Here is a 22702-nt window from a genome sequence, read left to right as displayed (position 1 = left end):
AATTTCTTTTTTTAAAGTGTTGGAACCTTCGATGTTGGCAGTGCACATCTGAGACATAGCCAAAAATATTTTCATACTCCGGAAAAAGCCAAAAGTAGCATTAAAGATGGACAGTGGTGACAAAGTAAACTCTGAGTAATATAAGGTACCAGTGACGCACAACAGTAAAACACTGATGCTAGGAGTTTTTGCATGTAAACAAAGTGTTCTGCAGTGAAGGACTTCAGAAAATCGTCTTGACTCATTGACTCTTTTCAAGAGGAATCTTGATGAGTGGATGGGAGATCGTAGGTTTACCCCGGGTATCACTTCTGTGTCACTGTTAGACAGAGGCACAGTATACTAACCTCGAAAAGGGGATAGCAAAATAAATTTAAAATGGGTGGTGAAAGCCAAACACACTCTGGCTAGGCTTATAAATGCCCCAGGGCAGATAGCCTAGTATGAACCTATGAACTAGATTTCTGTTAAATAACGGAATATTCATAATGATAACAGTTAAGACAACAGCATGGGTGTTGTCACCAGTAATAGCAAATGCCAAACAGCTTTTTCCCCACAAAAATGAGGACACTGAAATGTATAAAGGTCAGGACTGAGTTGTAAAAGGATGCTAATCTCAAATGTGATAGAGCTCAAGTTCCACACGCCTTCAGTCCTAAAGCAGAATTGGAGTTATGGAACTGGAAAATGTTTGACTAACTTCTGCAGTATAATGGAAAGAATAACCCAGCCATACAGTTCCTGTACAAAGAAAAGCAGGACAGGATATGATTGCAGTTGTACGGATTTCAGAACCATCTGTAACCCAATGGTGCGACCTGTTCAATATCCACTCCATGAACAGTAGGCATCTTTGCATGGGTAACAGGAAGGTATCCTTTACAAAGAGTGACTTAACAAGCCATACCTGCATCGGGAGGTGGAAGAATCATCTAGGCAGTCTTGACTATTAACATGCTGGAAACCAAGAAAATGTACTAGTAAACCAAGGATACGACAAAAAACGGCAACCAAAAGATAGGCCACACTGGATTTATTAGATGAAGTAATTTTCATTTGATTAATAATCAGAACTTCTTCAGATAAGGCATACATAAAAACATTTCTGTTTAAATACCTTTTTTCAAATAAATTATGTGATCTGAATTAACATAATTAATAAGTACTTCCCTCCATAAAGTTAACCCTCTAGGTAGCTAATAGTACTTTAAACAACACTGAGTATGAAAACTAAAATATGTAAATATAGCAACATACAAAAATCTTATTCGAAAACTGTTAAAATAACCCTTTGAAAATGTCTAAAAGTTCACTTCTACTTCACTCTCCTGCACACTTTCCCTAGGTATAATTTTAATGTTACTTATCTTAATAAACCTTTCAGTTTTAAAAAACATAGAATGGGACACATCTCATTTAATCCTGGATAACAACAAGCATTTAGGTGGATTTGCCACATTAATTCAAGCTTCTCTAATAACAGGGAACACGGGGCACCTCTTATATCGCAGATGACCTGGTCAATGGCCCTAAATTTAAACATGTGGGTTTGATACGTGGATATATGCCTAGCTACTCAAGTTTGCCCCTGTTCATACTAATATATATGTTCATAAACACATTCCTTCAAGTTACGGTTGGTCTTACCAACGTAGAAGGCTGGGCAAGATTGGCATTGAGCTAGGTAAACAATCATTTAAATTTAGGGCCATTGACCAGGTCATCCCCGAAATAAGAGGTGGCCCATGTTCCCTGTTATATTTACATATTTTAAATTACATATTTTATTTTTCATACTCAGTGTTGTTTAACGTGCTATTAGCTATCCAGTGGACTATCTTCTGGTTGCCATTTTTTTTTTGTTGTATCCTTGACTATTAACATGCACAGAGGCTTGCATCATTGTAACAGAGCTGTTCTGGAGTGTTATCTACTCTAGTCATTTGGAAGAGGTCAAAAGACCAAGTACTACAGGAAATTCCCAATACATAATGTTAATTTGATGATATTCTGCTGGCAGCCATAGGTAACAAAGGGAAAGCAAAGACAGCTTTTAGTTGATAGGAGTGTTTTCTGTAGTCTGCAGCAGAGTTTAACACACAAAGTGATACAGACTGCAGCACAATCAGTCACCCAATTAAGCAATCAGGCAATAAATCCATAACTAATTAAAGGTATTTCTATTCAAATAAAACATTACAGAAGAGAAAAGGGAACAGGATAAGATTCCAAGTAAATTGTGCAGTAACTGGCATACAGTGCAATAACACACATATAACAGTCTAATAAACAAATGCCATTGTCAGGAAGGCACTTCGGAGGCTACACTCTCTGAGAAGGTTGAGGAGAGCAAACATACCATCAACAGTTCCCACAGCCTTCTGTAGGGATAACAATAGACAACATCCTGACAAGCAAACTCACGGTACGGTACAGAAACTTGTCTGTCTCTGACTGCAAGACTGTCCAGAGAGTGGTGAAGGCAGACAAGAGAATCATCACGCCCACCCTTCCAGCCATCCATGACCTGCGCATGTCCAGATGTCTAGGCAGGGCCAAAGAAATAATGAAGTACTCACCCACCTTACTCACAGACTGTTACCTATCATCTGGCAAGCGCATCCGTAGCATAAGATGCAGAACTATGAGACTGAGAAACAGCTTGAACTCTGGCAACAATCATGCTTCATGATGACCATCTCTGCCACCAGTTCAATGTGGAAGACCGGTTCAGACTGTGCAATAACTTGACTGCCTGTCCCATTCCAATATTAATACTCAGTAAGTTGAGCCAATTCATTGGTCATCAGGGGTAGTAGTAAGGCCAGAGAAATGTCTCATTGTAGTGTAATATCTAATGCTAGTCTGTAACGTACTCGCAGTGCAGTACTCACGAATGTCTCATTCTGGGCAATACTCAAAGTAAGTTTTTAATAATGCAGTGTCTTACCTCAGTACTGTGCAATACTTAAGCAGGCAGAGAGATCAAAGTGAGTTTAATTTATGTGCAATATTAGGATTATCTATCCAGAATATTATAGTATATAGTAAGTAGTTATATATGTATTAATGTCCTGTCATTTTAAGTCTATGTGATATCTGCACATTTGAGTCTAGAGATATGGAATTTCATTCAGTTTTTGCACTTGTGTGATTCTGATTGACAATAAAGTTTACTTAGACTTTGACTTTATAAGTTGTATACCATGGGGTGATCATGGTTAGGAAGAAAACAAGGGGTATGTGAATCACTTCTATGACAGCCTATAGTAAAGTACATTGGTTTTAATAGGTTCATAGGTAAGTACTAGGCTAGCTGCCCTTGTGGGCCATTTTAAGCCTAGCCAGTTTCCTTTTTGGTGCTTGAATTAACCTATCCCATTTAGTGTTAGAGTGGCCTTACCTATCCCATGGTGGATAACTATATAATGTTAAGTTGTCCAATCTCGTTCTTTCTGGATAGGTTTGGAGCCGATCCTCAGCTCCGACTCAGCCATTTACTATAGCTCGAGAGCTCTTTACTGGCTCGAGGCTACCCCTTATCCCAGAATGCCCAGCACCAGCTACCCAGATCTCATTTGCCACTTCAGCTGCGAGGTTGCGTCAGTACTGGCTCAGGCTTAGTATAACTTTTTTCTCTTCTTAAAATTCAGTAATTTACTTGAAAGGTAGTATTTTCTTCACTTTTCTATAGGATTTTGTAACTTATTTAGTCCTAAACCCCTTATCTCGCCTTTGTTGTGTTTGTTTTGTGATGTGTTGGCTATCGCTCTGTAGTCGCTAGGCCTTCTGTTGTTTCCCAAACTCATTTAAATTATAGAGTCCCCCCCCCCCCTTTAAGGTCAGCCATTTAAGTTAGAGGCTCTCCTTTTAAGGTTTTATCAATATAATATTTATTATTGTAGTGTGTCTGTTTGTGTGGTACTTCCTCCCTTTGTGTCTAAGGAAGTTAAAACCTCAGGGTTCAAAAAGTGTGAATCATGCTGTCAGAAGATGTCTCTGACAGATGGGCACACTAGTTGTGTTTATTGCTTGGGGGCTCTGCACCTGCAGGACTCTTGTGCTATTTGTCATGCCTTTAGTCCAAGGGTCCGGCAGGAGCAGAAAAACAAGCTTATCCTCTGTGGATTATTAAAACAGGATTCTCCAGCTAAAGCATCTCAGCCGATGAAACCTTTGAAACCAGTCAAGCTGTCGTCTCCATGTTCGGAACCGACCTGTGAGGTTGACAAACTAAGTGTGTCGGTGCCGGCTGGCACTGACAAGACTACCCCTCCGTCAGCTCCAACTGTTACCTTGGAGCTTTCTCAGAGCCCCAAAAGAGCTAGGTCTCCTTCTTTGGAGCCAATTCACTCGGTGCCACGATCACTATTACTCCAAATCAAATCCAATCATTGCTCATCTTCTCACTCCTCTCGATCCTCGAGGTTATCGAATCAGGATGTGGAGAGAGTGGTCAGTAGGTTGCTTAAGTCACAGGCCCTTGCTAAAATGCTTTCGAGCGCACCTCAACAGGCTTCGGCTCCATCCGCTTCAATTTCAATTTCTTTTCCGACTATACTTTGGAGCCGGAGTCCATGGATGCTCCGATAGTGGTTCCTTCGGCTCCGATGTCATCCTCATTGGTTTCGATTACCTTGATTCTTCCACCCATCAAGGTATCTGGGCACCAAAGCTCGCTCGTCAGCTCCGAGGGGGGAAGTGGCATCGGACCCTTGTCCGACCCTGCTCTTCCTCACGGAGCGTCGGCTCAGTTGAGCTCGGCTCCCACATCGGCCTCGGAGCTGTTGCTCTCAGTGCAGGGTGATATTCCAGTCTCTTCGGAGCTGGAGCCCTCCTTGTGTTGAAACCGTGGTGCCTTTGAAGTCATGCGGGGTGTGCTGTCCCCACAGATGGCTCCACGATTGGTTCCATCAGCTCCATCCCCCTTGGTGCCTGTGATAACCTCTGCTCCTCCTCCAGCCCCAAAGCGTAGGGAACCTATGCCCAAGGACACCCCATTGGGTGAACCCTCTTCTTCTGAAGCCTCCCCAGAGCATTTTGGGCAGGCTCCCCAAAAGAAGAAGTGCAAGAGGAAGCACCTAGACTCTCCTGAGTTTGTCTCCTCAGATACAGACCTGGATGAATTGGAGGGGTCCCCACGCTCCCCCTCTGGAGATGTTTCCTTTTCAGACATCCTTGAGATTCTCAGGCAGAGGCGTAATTGGACTTCCCTAGCCCCCTCCGAGGATGAGTCTGTATATCTGGATGCCTTTAGTTCCCAACCTTTCACCTTCTGGGTGTCTCCTCCTTTTGATCCACTCATGTCTGTAGTGTCTTGAAAGGCTTGGTCAGCTCCAGATTCTATGGAACCTGTCCTGAGGAGACACAATAAATTCATCACAGCTCCCCAAGAGAAACAATTTTTAACTAAAGGGGTCCCAGTTGATGCCATGGTGGTAGCAGCAGCCACAAAGAGAGAGTTAGCTGAAACCTCCTCATCTGTCCATCCACCGAATAAAGACTCTCGTACGATGGACAGATATGGGAAGCAAATGTTTTCTTCAGCGACCTTCTCCCTTAGGTCCCTGAATTATCTTTCCCATTTTAATAGGCTTCAGAGGGATCTCCTAAAAGAGCTTGTACATACCCTACAAGATCCTACAGCTGAGAGAGCTTCAGCCAAGGTATCTACTCAGCTTGCGACTCTTGAATTCAATAGTCAACTCCTCCATGAGGCTTATTTCATACATAGCCGATGGAGTGGCAGAGCTGTGGGAACAGGAGTAGCTCTTAGGAGACATTCTTGGCTGTGGCTGTGTCAGTTTGCAGAACCTTTCAGAGCGTCCTTCACCAATACCCCCTTTGATGGCTCTTCTCTCTTTGGGCCTCAGGTAAAAGACACTCTTACCAGGTGCCAGCAGGAAGGCAAGACGCTCTCTGATGTCGGAGTCCATTTTTCCACTCCTACCAGACCATACCCAAAAGGTCAGAAGGGTGGAAAGATGTGGTTTTGAAAATCCCAGGGACCTTTGCTTGATACAGATGGTGAATTTTCCCCCAGGGGCAGAGGGGGAAATAACAATGGCAGACGCCACCCTCGTGCCAGAGGGGGTCCGCAAAATCAGGGTGACAGAGATATGTTCTCTTCCAAACCCTATCAACATCCCTGAAGTGGAGCCCGACTGCTCAACTCTGGAGGCAGTCGGGGGAACGCTTTCATTGTACCCAACTGCCTGGCAAAATATTGCAAAAGATAAATGGGTACTAGCTATTATATCCGGAGGTTACAAGATTCCCTTTCTTCAACCCCCTTTTGTTTCAAAAAATTCCATCCCAGATGTTCCACCCAATCTAAGGGATCAGGCAGTCACAGAAATTTCAAGACTGCTAGAAAAAAGAGCCATCCAGGAAGTCCCCGCAGACCAAGTAGGATACGGAATTTACTCAAGATTCATTTTAGTGCCCAAAAAGACAGGGGACTGAAGACCAATTCTGGATCTCAGCAGGTTAAACAGATCTGTACAAAAAGAAAAGTTCTGGATGGTAACACTACAGTCCATTCTCCCTTTTCTGGGTCAGGACAATTGGATGTGCTCCATAGATCTTCGGGACACGTACTATCGTATAAAAATGGACAGACGGTCCAGGAGATTTCTACGCTTCCGGCTAGGGGCCAGTCATTACCAGTTTATAGCTCTGCCCTTTGATCTCAACACAGCCCCCAGGGTGTTCACCAAATGCATGGCACTAGTCACGGCTCACCTGAGACGTCAAGGATTCTAGGTGTTTCCTTATCTGGACGACTGGCTCCTCACTGCTACCACCAGGCAACAACTTATAGAGGCACAAGATTACACCATCACATCCTGTGCTCAACTAGGCATCACAATAAACTTCAAAAAATCTGCCTTGTTGCCCTGTCAATCTATTACATACATAGGAGCAGATCTAAACACACGAAAAATGATTGTAAAATTGCCTCAGGAAAGAGTTTCCATTATTCGACAACAGGTGTCACTTCTCCTTGGGAGCAAAAGAATTCAAGTCAAATACGTTCTTCAAGCTCTAGGGTCCATGGCAGCAGCCATTCTTCTAGTTCCCTTAGCATGCTTTCACATGAGAATCCTTCAGTGGCTTCTTTTCACACAATGGTCTTTCCAGGAATTACCCATGTCTTATATGATACTAATTATGGAATCTTGAAAAAGACACCTTTCCTGGTGGATGGTCTCCCCACTAGTTACTCAGGGCAGACCTTCCATGGAATCCCATCCGGTTGCCACAGTGACCACGGACACTTCCCTGATAGGGTGGGAGGGGGGGCATTATCTAGGGAAGATAGTCCAAGGCACTTGGCAACCTCACGAGTACCACTTGCACATCAACGTCCTGGAGATGAGAGCGGTGCTCCTAGCATTGCAAGCTCTGCAAGACTCTCTCCCTGCCGGGACTATTGCAATACAGACGGACAATATGTCAGTGGTTTGGTACATCAACAAACAGGGTGGAACCAGGTCTTACCCCTTGTGCCTGAACCTCAGACTGTGGCAATGGGCGATTTCCTCCCAGCATTTTCTGACAGCAACACATATCCCTGGGACATCCAGCGTAATAGAAGACAGACTCAGCAGGGCTATCCTAATGCCTCACGAGTGGTCTCTGAAACAGGAAATTGTGGATCTTATTTTCCACAAATGGGGCCAGCCTTGCTGTGATCTCTTTGCCTCTCCCCTCAACAACAAATGCAGCAGCTACTTCTCCCTTGTTCCTCCTCCAGGTCAGACTCCCAGGGATGCTCTAGTCCACGATTGGCCTCAGGGACTCCTTTATGCATTTCCCCCTTCCTCTAATCCCAAAAGTAATTCAGAAAGCAAGATCGATCCTCATTGCCCCCTACTGGCCTTGACAGATTTGGTTTCTGTTCCTTCACTCCCACCGTCTAGCCCAGCCTTGGATTCTGGACCCAGTACCGGACCTCTTGATTCATCAGTCGGGTGGGCTACATCAATCTCTCCAATCTCTCAAGTTCACAGCTTGGTTACTCCACTTCCTGTCCTAGCCAGGCTTCCCAATATTTCCTCAGCAGTGCGTGAGATTATTGTTTCCTCCCATAAGGCAAATACAAGGAAAGTCTATGCTAGCAAATGGAAAAGATTCTCTTACTGGGCAGATTCCAGGAATGTAGGTCCTTTTACAGCTCCTGTACATGAGATTTTGGATTTCCTAGCAGAACTGTTTCATTCTGGTGCAGCTGCTGCTACCATCAAAGTACAACTGGCTGCCATTTCAAATTTTTATGTCGGAGTTTCTAACTCCAGCATAATGTCTCACAAACTCTATAAAGCCTTCATGAGAGGTACATCTCTACTTAGACCCCCCATGAAAGAGCCAGTTCCACCTTGGGATCTCAATTTGGTTCTTGCCTCCTTGATACTTCCACCCTTTGAACCAGCAGCATCATGTTCCTTGAAGTTTCTCTCTTGGAAAACTCTTTTCTTAGTCGCTATTATTTCTGCTAGATGGGTTTCAGAACTTCATGCATTATGCGTTTGCCCTCCATACCTAGTTTTTCACAAAGACAGGGTCTCTCTGAGAACTAATCCATCTTTTCTACCTAAAGTTTGTTCGAACCACAATTTGAATCAATCCATTGAACTCCCTGTTTTTTTCCCCAATTATTCCAACAAGGCAGAATACAAATTACACCAATTTGATATGCATAGACAACTGCATTTCTATCTCCATAGAACTAAAGAGATGAGAAAATCAGATCAGTTGTTCCTTTCATTTGCTAACAACAAACAAGGCCTTCCAGTTTCTAAAGTAACATTGTCGAAATGGTTATCGGACACCATAGTCCATACCTACCACTTGCAACAAAAAGATCTTCCAACAAAACCCAAAGGTCATTCAACCAGGTCAGTAGCTACTTTGGTGGCATTTCAATCTAGACTGCCAATAGATTCAATTTGTGCAGCAGCTACTTGGGCAGGTCTTCATACATTCACTTCTCATTACAAAGTAGATGTGGTCTCCCGGGGCAGAGCTTCCTTTGGTTCCATGGTTCTGAAGAGTCTGTTCCAATGAGCCACCCAGGATTGAGGTGCTAGGGACGCTGTCCCATCCACCAGTGCCACAACTGACCCTGGGAACTATCGCCCTATAAGCTTGACCTGCAAAGCCATGGAACGCATTATCATGGAGCTCATTAACAGGGACATTGGGAACCTTCAGACATTGGACCCCACCCAGTTCGGCTTTATTAAAGGCAGATCTTGCCTCCTGAACTTGGTCAACTTCTTCGAAACAGTCACCAAGGCCATAGATGAAGGGAAGGTGGTCCACACAGCATATCTGGACCTCACTAAGGTGTTCAACACCATCCCACACTCAGGAATCATAGACAAACTCACCAGCTTAAATATTAACCCCTATGTCACGAGATGGGTTGCAATTGGCTCTCAGACAGAACCCACACGGTAAGAGTGGCAGGCACCATGTCTGACTCTAAACCAGTCACAAGCGGAGTCCCACAGGGCTCAGTCCTGGGACCCCTCTTGTTCGGTATATATTTTTCCGAAGTACAGGCAAAGATGGAAGGACTGTGGCTAACCAAGTTCGCAGATGACTGTAAATTGGGTGCAATAATTGACTCTCCAGCTGACACAGACATCCTGCAAAAGGGTCTCACAGAGACAAACAACTGGTGTGAAAGTCACGGCCTCAAGCTAAATGCCAAAAAATGCATAGTAATCACATTTGGGAAAAACAAAGTACCTACAAACTACCACATAGATGGGAATCCACTAAGTACAGAAGAAGTAATTAGGGACCTGGGTACCCAAGTAGATAGCATGCTCTCCTTTGATAACCACATAGCCAAAACTGTCAGGAAATCCTTCTATGTGGCACATCTGATCACAAAGGGTTTCTCATCCAGATCCAAGGATGTGATTGTGCCCCTTTACTCCTCACTCATTAGGCCCATAATAGAGTACAATGCCCCATTTGGGATGTACCTCCCTAGACACCTGCAACAACTAGAAAGACCACAGAAGTACATCACTAAGAGGATTAAGGGCCTTAAACAATTACCCTATGAAGCACGACTAAAAAAGCTCCAGCTCTTCTCAGTCGCTTACTGTCTGCTCAGAGGTGACCTATGCCTGACCTATAGGGCCATGTCAAACCCTGAACTAATGGACAATCTTCATCTCAAAAAAACAAGATCCCTCAGAATCACTTGTTCTAGTGACTTGAACCTATGTACAACAATAAACAGGACATGCTGGAGGGATAGATTCCTGTCCCAGCGACTCCCCTCACTCTGGAATAGAATCCCAATCCATATTCGACAGAGCTCCTCTCTGACCCCTCTTCAAGAGAAATCTTGATGAGTGGATGGGTAATCATACGTTCTACCCTGGGATCACTTCAGGAGCTCTATTGACAGAGGCCCAGGTTACTAATCTAATGGGGAGGCGAAAGCCATCACTCTGTGGCTAGGCTTATAAATACCCATGGGCAGATAGCCTAGTACTTACCTATGAACCTAAGAACGAAGGTGAGATTGGACAACTTAACATAAAGAAGTTATGTACCTACCATAAGGTTCCATGTTAGTTATCCTTCATCTGGCCTTCATTCTTGTGTCCCTCCCTCCATCCCCCTTCCTCGAGGATTGAGAGGAGTTTCTCAATGGTTTCACTGGCTAATTTGTTTTATTATTTACTTCTCAACCAAACCATGACAATTAACTGTATATCCAGGTTTATTAATGGATTATCTTCTATAATTATGTCTAGTGTAAGCTATCTCAAACGAGATCTGGGTAGCTGGCGCTGGGTATTCTGGGATAAGGGGTAGCCTCGAGCCAGTAAAGAGCTCATAAGCTACAGTAAATGGCAGAGTTGGAGCCGAGGATCGGCTCCGAACCCATCCAGCAAGAAGGAAGGTGAGATGAAGGACAACTAACATGGAACGTTATGGTAGGTACATAATTTCTTTTTACCCTTAATGATAATAACTGGGATTGTACTATAGATAATTTGAGCAGACTCATGCTTGGGATAAAGCATTTAGGAGATCTCTCTGTCCATTAGTAGGACAGGGGCAGTCCTTGGGTAGATTTTCTGTTTCCCATTCATAGATCCAATTTGCACTTGAATATGGACAGGGATGAGTGAGAAAAAGGTTTTCTGCTGGTGCAGAGATTTTAGAAAAGTCTACATAGAAAAAAAAACAGCACTAAAGGAAACTACCTGGAGGTCTGGGGTAACACCTGCCCTGATTCTTGCAGGACTGTCCATATTTTGTTCTTACCCTCCCACTTCCTGCAACAGGAAGCTAGATGCCACAGTTTCATTAATATAGATATTATACAACTGCTTTTGTTTTCTAAATGTCTGCAGTGCTGGCTCCCCAGATAACTCCTGCCAGCCTGGTACCACCATAATTTTCCTTCATTTCCTTGTGGGGGCAAGAATGGAATGGGACAGTGAACAGCTTACTGACAATTCGACTGAGGCATTTTTCTACCTCAAAGGAGAGGTAGAATAGTTAGCTGGGATGTTAACACATTGGAACAGGAAGTCTGTATTTTTCTAATGTGCATTAACACTCTTTCCATATTTGAGTAGTGGGTGCAGGAGACCCAAGCACATATTTCGGTCACGAAGCTATCAGTTTTGTTCTGCAAGATCAGTTGTTTGCTCAGTTCAGCACGTGACTCTTCCACAAGGTTATAGATTCCCTTTCTCGTATGTATTTTGAAAGTAGCTGTCTTACTCTGAAATCTGTTGTTCTTGCAGATTTAACAGACTACTACACCAGAGCTGTAGCAAGCATACACACAGCTTTCTGATTGATTATGCCCTTTCGGAAATGTTTTATCTAGAACTTGGCAAACAAGTTCTAGCAGCTTGAATCTACATGTTCTGTCGTCAAACTGAGAGGGCGTGTTACATTTGCTGTGTCAGATGCCTTTCTTGTCTGTCCATCTTTACAGATAACTCCACTTATAGTTCCTTGAATATTCTTCAAACACTCACATCTATGTGTGTGTTATTCTGATCTGCCTTAATCTTCTTGATGTTAAGTTTCCTTTTTGCTGTCCTCTATATTATGCAGAAGTCTACATTTGACACCCTAATAAGGCTTTGGAGCTAAGCTTCCGAGGGCTTACTCATTTAAGACTGGATTATGTCAAGCATTTTTAAAGCCTTTAGAAATTCAGCACAAAGCAAGGTAACTTTTTTGTGCTCAGAGAGCTATTCTATTGTGTTCTTTCATACCCCACTATCTACATAACACAACTTGTATCATAACTTGCATCATAACTATCAAACTGTTAGAACACAGCCTTCTCTTTAATGCCTCTATCTTGCCTGAAGTTTGTGCCACTGGAGTTAAGGCAAAGACTTTAGAAAGTAACTTTTAAAACTGACACCCTTATTATCTTTATTTATAGTTACTTCAGTTGTCTGTGTATATTTCAGAATGGAGGGCACACATGACATTGAATTGGCTAATTTGACAAAAAGATGCCAAGTTTGAGGTATCATTGTAACTAAAGCGATTCTGTTGAATTACAGTCACTTTGTTTGATTCCTAGTTTGTCTTTGTTATTCTGTTATTTTTATTTATTTCCCTCTTTGTGTATTATTTGTTTCTTTCTCAGAAGTCCGTTGTGAAACTCTTGCTGACTGAGATGTGTGATTTTTTTCACTGAAAACAGTATTGAAATCAAAACAGATATTCTTATGTGTAATAATGTTTTTGTATAAGTTTAGTTATCTGCATTATATTTTGCAAATTATTATTGACAAAAATTAAAAAAAATCCTGGGGATATCTGGGAGTATGTTTTTGAGACATGGTATTTAAGTCAGGGTATAATCCTTTGCTGTATCTCAAACACATTTCTTGATTTAAAGAGCTATCATCATCCTTGTGAGAATTTCATTACTAGTCAAGCTGATGTGGCGTTATGATTTCTACATGCACTTCCTGTGGCTTTACACAATGGTTTTCTGCTCTCTAAGACACAGGTCCAGTTCTTGTGCAATATGATGAGGTTTTCATTGAACTGTCAGAAGAAACAGAATATCAGAAGAAACTTCTGTGCCATGGAAAACTTTAAAATGACTTCTTCATACACAAAAGACACAGCCATCTTTTTGCTCTTAGACACTGTATGAAACAACAGTAATTCATTTTTTTCTGCCTAAACAGAAGCTAGCAAAACTTATTTGAGAAGGTGTAGTAGGTGATTCTTAGGATTTATATATGCACATTTGACCTTTCCACAATTTGAATCACCTATCAGCAGGTAATTCTGGAACTAAGTTATACAAGGAGAATATTCTGTTTAATATTTCTTTTTGTTGTAATTTCATTCACAATTAATGAAATAAATTACCCTAGATAGGATTTAAAAAGGTCTGAGTTGGCATGACGGCACATGGAGGCTACCAGAAAAGATATGTAGTACAGTAGTTAACTATCATGTTTTTTTACTGGTGTTATATACCAGCCACATGCTGCTGTCAGATATTCACTCTTCAGATCATGTTTCTGCATCATGGATTCCACTTTCTCTAGTTCTTTTTCCAGTCATGCCGCTGTGCATATCTCCCAACTGTCCCTAATAGTAATTCCAAATTTAGATCTGTCCCTCTTAATCCTGGTGACTGTTAGAGAAAAGGTGACTTGCTCTTAATAAATAATGATAGTAATTAGAGTCATAGACTTCTTTTAGTTCAGAAGATGTATATTAATTCATGTTCTCTTATTCTATCAGTGATTCAAGTTAACAGTGTTAGTATTTTAAAAGTATTCCTGATTTGTTCTGGAATTGTCCCTGATTCTGTTGAGATCTGTCCCTGATTTGTTAAAAGCTATTACTGCATCCCTCTACAGCACAGAGTCCCAGATTATTTCAGGATTTGTCCCTGATTCTGTTGCGATTTGTCCCTGATATGTTGAGAGCTCTACTCCTGTGTCATGAATTCCAATTTTCCTACTTGTGGTGCAGTTTTACTAAACAAGGTCATAGTCACTTATTTGCACAACCTTTAGCTTTCCCTTCTGTTAAACCATACCACTCAACTTCTTTGCCCAAGAATTCTGGATAAAGCCAACAATTATGGGGACAAAGACCCATAATTGCGGACAACTTTTACAATGTACTTTAATTCACTTAAAAGGTTTATGATGACCCACTACTGTACCAGTAATCAAGGAGCCTCAATCCTCACCACTGGCACCAGTGGGGGATGTACACTGGGAGGATGGCTGGTACACACACAGTATTTCCAGATGCAGCTCTTTGCATCAAGTGCAATTTCCCTTAAGATCACACAGAGACCGCAGTCAGTCTGGGGCTGGTTTCTCCCTCTTTCTCCAGATCCTCAATAAGACTCCCCACAGGCACAGCTATAGAGTTGTGATCTCAGCTGAGTGGCCAAGCCAAGACCTGCAGCACTCTCTGTGTCCAACCACTACTTCATGTCCCCGCCCAAGTAGCTGACACACACACTCTTTGACATTTGATTTACACACACACACACACCTGGGAAAGGCTGGCATAGTTTTACTAGCTATGCCCCCTTTTGCCCAGACTATAAGGTAGTTATCACTACCACCAGCAAGCTCCTTATCAGTTATTTTAGGGTCCTTAAAGGGTGTCCAGTCTTACTGTGTAATATTAATATTAACACAAATTGTAATTTGACTAAGAGCAAGGCTATTAGGAATAGCCCACACAGTGTCACCAAATAAATATGCAAGTACTCTCAAAACTTAAATATCCTCTAGACAGATCAGCCACAATGAAAGGTTTAAATATATTTAATAATAAATAATAAAAGAACAAGAAAATAGTCAATATATATTCACAGTGACATCAGAGTTCAAAATCACATTAAATACTTAAAACAACATTGCAGGACAGTCTCAAATAAATAAGGAAAATATCTAAACCAAGCGTCGCTATATTCCTGACAGAATCTAAGATAACTACTATACCCTAGAAACTTACTTACAGAGCAAGGAAGATGTATGGTGAATGGTTCTTGTTAGACCCAAGACAGAATACAGAATGTGCTCTCTCTCTCAGAGAGTTCTCAAATTAATATCTCAAATATTACTGCTGGGTTAGCTTGCAGAATTACATCATTTCTTGTCATCTGACTCTATCCTAGGTGAAACCTCCACTGCTGGAAGCTGGCAGTATTTAGCACCTACCTGTGAAAATACAGATCTTTGGCAGATGCTGGAAGTTATAAACCAATTGCTTTCCTTCATATTTTCAGAGGAAGTAATCAGTTCATTCCGAAGACAATGCAGAAAGCTTCTCAGCATAGACATGATGTCTCCAGCCTGGCCTATAAAGTAATTTAATTTCATCTATTTTTCTGAAGTTAACCTCTTGTATTCCAGTTTCAGCTGTTAAAATATATACATTTAAACAGTTACAATAGTACATGTACATTTCGATTCCAGTAGGGCACACTGTAGTTACATTTTAAACACAAGCACTTATAAAATACCTTTATAACACACGTCTGTACAGACCAGTTTGATATACACATGACATACAGTTCTAATACATTTGTAACACAAGCATCTTATATAGATCATACTGATATTCACAAATGACATATAATTATTTACAAAATTCCAGATAGCGGTGCTGGCACAATCTCCCTTTGTCACAAGGTTAATAAACATGCTTTGTATCAGTGCGCATTTTGTGCATAATAAGAAGCATGAAATTCTAATAAGAGGCATTACTGACTGACTGTGATCCTTACTGATTTAGTCAAAAGTCAAAACATTTATGAGGGACACTTAGAGTTACATTTTAAAAACTGATTAGTAACTGCTGTGACCAGATTACAAATTTCTTGCTACATTTTACCTTTCTTTACTCATTTAGAATCACCTGTTTTAAGTGCAGATCTTATGATGTTGATCATTGAATCCCTCAGGACTTTCAAACTAATGTTGAAAAAACACTTTCTCAAAAGTCAGATATGTCCTTGCTCCCAAACACATGTAGTATAATTTCCATCTTCCTCCCATTACTCTTAGGATGTTATCCCAGTCAATAAAATATACTGACTGGTCCTCTATTTAACCATTACCTTGTAAGCTTACAAGCACTACTATTAGCCTCTATTCCACCTCAAACTCCTCTTCCCCTAATATTCTTCCGACCTCACTATTGACCTGGATAAATCATACTAATACACATAACATTAACTCACCTTTCTTCTGCCTTAATCTACAACCTTCATTCCATCCCTTCCCCTCTCCCTACCAACCCATCACCCATTTCTACTAACGTTAAGTCTTATCCAATGAAATATCTAACACTGCTGATTTTCTGAACACAATTATATCTATCCATCTCTCCAAATTATCATTTACATTTCAATTGCTGTGACTGAATAATAATAATAACCTATTGTAAATTATTATATCTCAGACAATGTGACACAAATGTATAATGTTCAATAATTTTGATTAGGTCTGCTTAAAAGTTTTATTACTTAAACTTTATATTGTGGAGCTTTTCTCCCCAGGCCTCCACTGAAAAGTGGTCTGTGACCCAGTGGGTCTTTCCCAGTCACCAAATGTCAATAAATAAATAAATAAATAATCTGTTACAGTTAACCATACTTCAAAAGCATTTGGTGGTAATGTACCTCTGTGCCCATGGGACAGTATAACACATCAAACCTGTGACTTTTGCCTGTATGCAAATTGTATATTACAGTTTTTATTTATTTATTGTCATTTGTTCACAAGGAAAGTTTGACTGAGCAGTGCCTTTTTTCAGTGGAGGCCCATTCTACCGACAGAGTGGAAAACCAGTACCCTAACTAATATATTAAATATTGTACACAGCAGCAGTTAGGAAAATGCAACAAAGTGTGATTTTTTGCAGTGGATACATTACAGATAATGTCTGCTCATCTGGAGATACAGTATGTCATCAATGTCCCCTTTACTGCTCTGCAGGAAATACTTACAGACAAAGACTCTTGTGAGGATACAGCCAGCAAGTCCGTATTTACATCACTAAGCACCAGTAACGTCTGTGAAGCAAAGGTGTGGAAATTTCCTAACCCACTTCTGCATTTCACATTAGCAAAGATAATGCAATGTCAGGAAGTATTCTACACTGTGAAGTTATTGCGTAGAAACCAGTAATAAAGTCAAAGGCATCAGCTCAGATTAACATACAGAAATGTAGAACAATATTATCTCAATTACCTATCCACAGCAGAAGCAGATCATATACAAGGGCATGTATGGTCACTTATGTTCTGTACACTAAATAGAGACAGTAGTTATTCAATCTTGAATTATAGAAGGAATGAGATGGGGTTTTCAAAATGGGAACAGCTATTCAGCACTGTCAGCTTCTTTGTACAAGGATGTGTCATCAAACATTAACTTTGCAGCTACAGAGGACAGTAAATGGTGTGAGGTTGGCAGCTGATCAAATGTCTCTGAGGTCACCGATAACCATGGCATTAACACTTAAGAGTCAGATTCTCCATTAGCACTGGAATGTTTCAAGATATTTTTATGAGAATGAACTAAATGGAAGTAAAGACGTAAGTGAGTGTGCTAAAAATGTCATATGATATGCTGCAAGGGTGCTAAACAGTGATAATTTTTTGCTACTACTCCCAGAAATGCTTGTCTCTTTTAAAGCTGCTGTGCAAAGTCTGCTTTAGTGGGATAGTAAAGAAACCATAATTTATCCTACAAACCAATCTCTGTCACAACAGTGCTAGCTAAACATACTAAAATTCCTTTCATTTATGACATTTCAATCAACTTCTAGGCTACAAATGAAGTCATATAGTCTCTGCAAAAAAAAAAAAAAAATCCAGTGTATACAAGAGAGAGACATATTTATATAATCACAGATCAGTGTTATGCTAAAGTGGTACGTATCACTGGAAAACAAATCATAACTTGGCATAAAAGTCTATTAACTGTGTGAAAATTCAGATGATCACAGCATTAAAGGCTTAGTCTGAGTGTGTAACTTTGATGTCTATGTAGTAACGTTTAGTGTAATAGGCACAGGAGAGTAACACTTCAGTCTGTTCCTGGAACCACTCTGCTCTAAGATGGAGGCATAACATGAGCATGGCATGACAAGGCTAACCACATATTGCAGCATACCACATATTTGAAACTATGAGTATGGCAACAAATACATAGAAATGGAACTAAAACTACTTCATTTTATTAATACATATGCCTTTTGACTAATTTCTATTAAAAAAAAAACAAAAAAAACAGGTCATATGCAGTTGCCAGCAATACATCATGAAACCAGTTAATCCGATAGAAGATGCATAACTGAGAACATAGCCATCATCTGTTTAGTGCAGACACTGGCCCTTATCTTTTGTATAGATGTTTCACAGCAAGGCTACCATAAATGGTTCTGGTAAATACTTTTAGGTTTGCTCTACCACATCTTCGAATGTACCTGTCGGTAATGGTTCCAAGAAATAAGGAGTTGCAGCGGAACTTGTTACTACTGGCCAGACTGCGGTAGAGCAATGTATTATATGACATGCATTACAATGAAAAGTGCCAAGAACGACCATGGAAAACTTAACATGATGGCATTAAATTCATTGAAAAAATATATTATTTTCAGAGAATAATATACATACTTTATGTTTCACTTTTGTATTTCGTGAATGAGCCCACAAAAAATAATAATAATACAAAAACAATGCCATTTTATAGTAGAACATTTATGGGCTGGAGTATCATATTTATTTTAACTATTTCAGTGCCAGTGTAGTGTAGTGTAAATATCCTCTTCAAGCTTTATTTCCAGTTCAGTTTGACAGTTTACAAAGCTCAGTCAGTACAGTTTATAACACACACGGGTGTGTGTGTGTGTGTGTGTGTGTGTGTGTGTGTGTGTGTGTGTGTGTGTGTGTGTGTGTGTGTGTGTGTGTGTGTGTGTGTAGGTGGACACTGATGTTTCTCCACCTGTTACACAGAGAGGAATTTAGGGAATGAACAGTGGAAATTATTCGGGAGTTGTTAGAGAAGATATAAATCTCTTCAGAAAATATAGCTAGGGAGGGGAATAGAATGAAAGTGTAGTTTAAAAACAGGGTAGCAATAAATAAAATATGGTTAAAAAGTAACCATATATTCAACTTCTTTGAAATACTAACATCTCTGTGTCATTCTATGCCAGTATCAGTGGCATAACAGGTAGCACACTCTTGTTTGGTGCAGAAGGCTGTAGGTTCTATTCCAACACCAGGTAGATCGATTGCTCACACTGCAGTGCAGCATAATGGGGGGTGCTGTATGCCTGAGTGTGTCGTCCCTGGGATGTAATATTAAACCAAGGTCTTATTTGCTTGGGTTGGTGGTAACTCTGGTGGATGTAACAAATTCCGCAGCACGTATTGAAAAGAGTAGGGATCCTTTATTTATATACGAAAATAACTCTTCTTTACATGTTTAAACATTTACAAATGTATAAATATATCAGTATACAAATCTGTTTACACATATTCATAATTTTCCATTACAATCATACTAAATTTTCATTTTTGTTAGATCACTACTACTTTTTCCATAACCACCATCTGATTTTACTTAATATTGTTGCTAAAATCCACTTACCATTAAACATAATTTCATTCGATATAATCCATATGACATAAAATAACTTTTTATGTATTCTTTTAACATATTCTTTACTTCTGTTCTTATAATATCCATATTTAATCATATCCATGCTTATTTTATTACCAGCTCTTAAAAATATGATCACCCCACCAACAATGCAAGACTGCTCCGATTCTCAGACTACAAATTAAGACAATTAAAATTAACAATGTAGCCGGTGACTCCCTTTTTGCAAACTCTGCAGGCAAAGCATGGAACCTCCTTCCAGCTAACATTACTTTGCTCTCCTCTCTATCCCAATTCAAAGCTAAACTCAAACAACATCTAGCACTAAACTGGCTTTGCCACTGTAATAAGCCTGGCTAACTCTCACCATGAATGTATATAATCTATTAATCAAATTACTGTTTATTTTTTCCCCTGACTGTTACCAGGGGCAACTCGAACTTGTGATATTGTCTATTTCATGTCTGCTTATGTCATTTGTAAATATCTCATTGGTAATATGTCTTCTTTGTTATTACTTATCTGTCTACCTTGGTAATATGTCTTCTTTGTTATTACTTATCTGTCCACCTTGGTAATATGTCTTCTTTGTTATTACTTATCTGTCTACCTTGGTAATATGTCTTCTTTGTTATTACTTATCTGTCTAACTTGGTAATATGTCTTCTTTGTTATTACTTCTCTGTCTACCTTGGTAATATGTCTTCTTTGTTATTACTTATCTGTCTACCTTGGTAATATGTCTTCTTTGTTATTCCTTATCTGTCTACCTTGGTAATATGTCTTCTTTGTTATTACTTATCTGTCTACCTTGGTAATATGTCTTCTTTGTTATTACTTATCTGTCTACCTTGGTAATATACCTTCTTTGTTATTACTTATCTGTCTACCTTGGTAATATGTCTTCTTTGTTATTACATATCTGTCTACCTTGGTAATATTCCTTCTTTGTTATTACTTATCTGTCTACCTTGGTAATATGCCTTCTTTGTTATTACTTATCTGTCTACCTTGGTAATATGCCTTCTTTGTTATTACTTATCTGTCTACCTTGGTAATATGTCTTCTTTGTTATTACTTATCTGTCTACCTTGGTAACATGTCTTCTTTGTTATTACTTATCTGTGTACCTTGGTAATCTGTCTTCTTTGTTATTACTTATCTGTCCACCTTGGTAATATGTCTTCTTTGTTATTACTTATCTGTCCACCTTGGTAATATGTCTTCTTTGTTATTACTTATCTGTCTACCTTGGTAATATACCTTCTTTGTTATTACTTATCTGTCTACCTTGTTAATATGTCTTCTTTGTTATTACTTATCTGTCTACCTTGGTAATATGTCTTCTTTGTTATTACTTATCTGTCTACCTTGGTAATATGTCTTCTTTGTTATTACTTATCTGTCCACCTTGGTAATATGTCTTCTTTGTTATTACTTATCTGTCCAACTTGGTAATATATCTTCTTTGTTTTTACTTATCTGTCCACCTTGGTAATATGTCTTCTTTGTTATTACTTATCTGTCCACCTTGGTAATATGTCTTCTTTGTTATTACTTATCTGTCCACCTTGGTAATATGTCTTCTTTGTTATTACTTATCTGTCCACCTTGGTAATATACCTTCTTTGTTATTACTTATCTGTCTACCTTGGTAATATGTCTTCTTTGTTATTACTTATCTGTCTACCTTGGTAATATGTCTTCTTTGTTATTACTTATCTGTCTACCTTGGTAATATGTCTTCTTTGCTATTACTTATCTGTCTACCTTGGTAATATGTCTTATTTGTTATTACTTATCTGTCTACCTTGGTAATATGTCTTCTTTGTTATTCCTTATCTGTCTACCTTGGTAATCTGTCTTATTTGTTATTCCTTATATGTCTACCTTGGTAATATGTCTTCTTTGTTATTACTTATCTGTCTACCTTGGTAATATGTCTTCTTTGTTATTACTTATCTGTCTACCTTGGTAATATACCTTCTTTGTTATTACTTATCTGTCTACCTTGGTACTATGTCTTCTTTGTTATTACATATCTGTCTACCTTGGTAATATGTCTTCTTTGTTATTACTTATCTGTCTACCTTGGTAATATGTCTTCTTTGTTATTACTTATCTGTCTACCTTGGTAATATTCCTTCTTTGTTATTACTTATCTGTCTACCTTGGTAATATGCCTTCTTTGTTATTACTTATCTGTCTACCTTGGTAATATGCCTTCTTTGTTATTACTTATCTGTCTACCTTGGTAATATGTCCTCTTTGTTATTACTTATCTGTGTACCTTGGTAATCTGTCTTCTTTGTTATTACTCATCTGTTCACCTTGGTAATATGTCTTCTTTGTTATTACTTATCTGTCCACCTTGGTAATATGTCTTCTTTGTTATTACTTATCTGTCTACCTTGGTAATATACCTTCTTTGTTATTACTTATCTGTTTACCTTGGAGCGTTTCTCCCCGGACCTCCACTGAAAATGGACATTAATCCAGTTGGACTATCCTGGTCAACAAATGTAAAATAAATAAAATAAATTTTATCCACTTCTTTTATATCTTAAAAAAACTTCTTTACAAAGTTTTCCCAATAACTTTTTACTCCTCTACATTTCAAAATACACATGTTCTGTAGTTCTGCCTTCTTGACATTGTAAACATATTCCATTACATTTCTTTTTTATGGCATATTTCCCTTCACTGGCAAATTATCTATTACCAGTCTCCAAAAAAAAAATCTTGACATTCTATTTACCAATTACACCATTTTTATAGCTTTATTTTTTGTCTGTTAGATTTTCTTGTGTTTTTTACATAGTAATGTTTTATCATTACATTTTATACTATACTTTTCTATGTTTTTCTATATCCTCAATTTTTATTTTTCACAAAAATATTTTTTCTTGGTAACATTTTCCTTCTTCATTTATACACTGTTTTTCTGTTTTACTCTTTTTCACCATACTCCAAAATTTATCATACTTATATTTATACAGTTTTACCACCAATCT

The sequence above is a fragment of the Protopterus annectens genome, chromosome 1.part1 (assembly GCF_019279795.1).
Source record: "Protopterus annectens isolate FY-2018-M chromosome 1.part1, PAN1.0, whole genome shotgun sequence".
Lineage (NCBI taxonomy): Eukaryota > Metazoa > Chordata > Ceratodontiformes > Protopteridae > Protopterus > Protopterus annectens.
The sequence above is the reverse complement of the archived record's forward strand: the minus strand, read 5'-3'. Positions refer to the sequence as shown.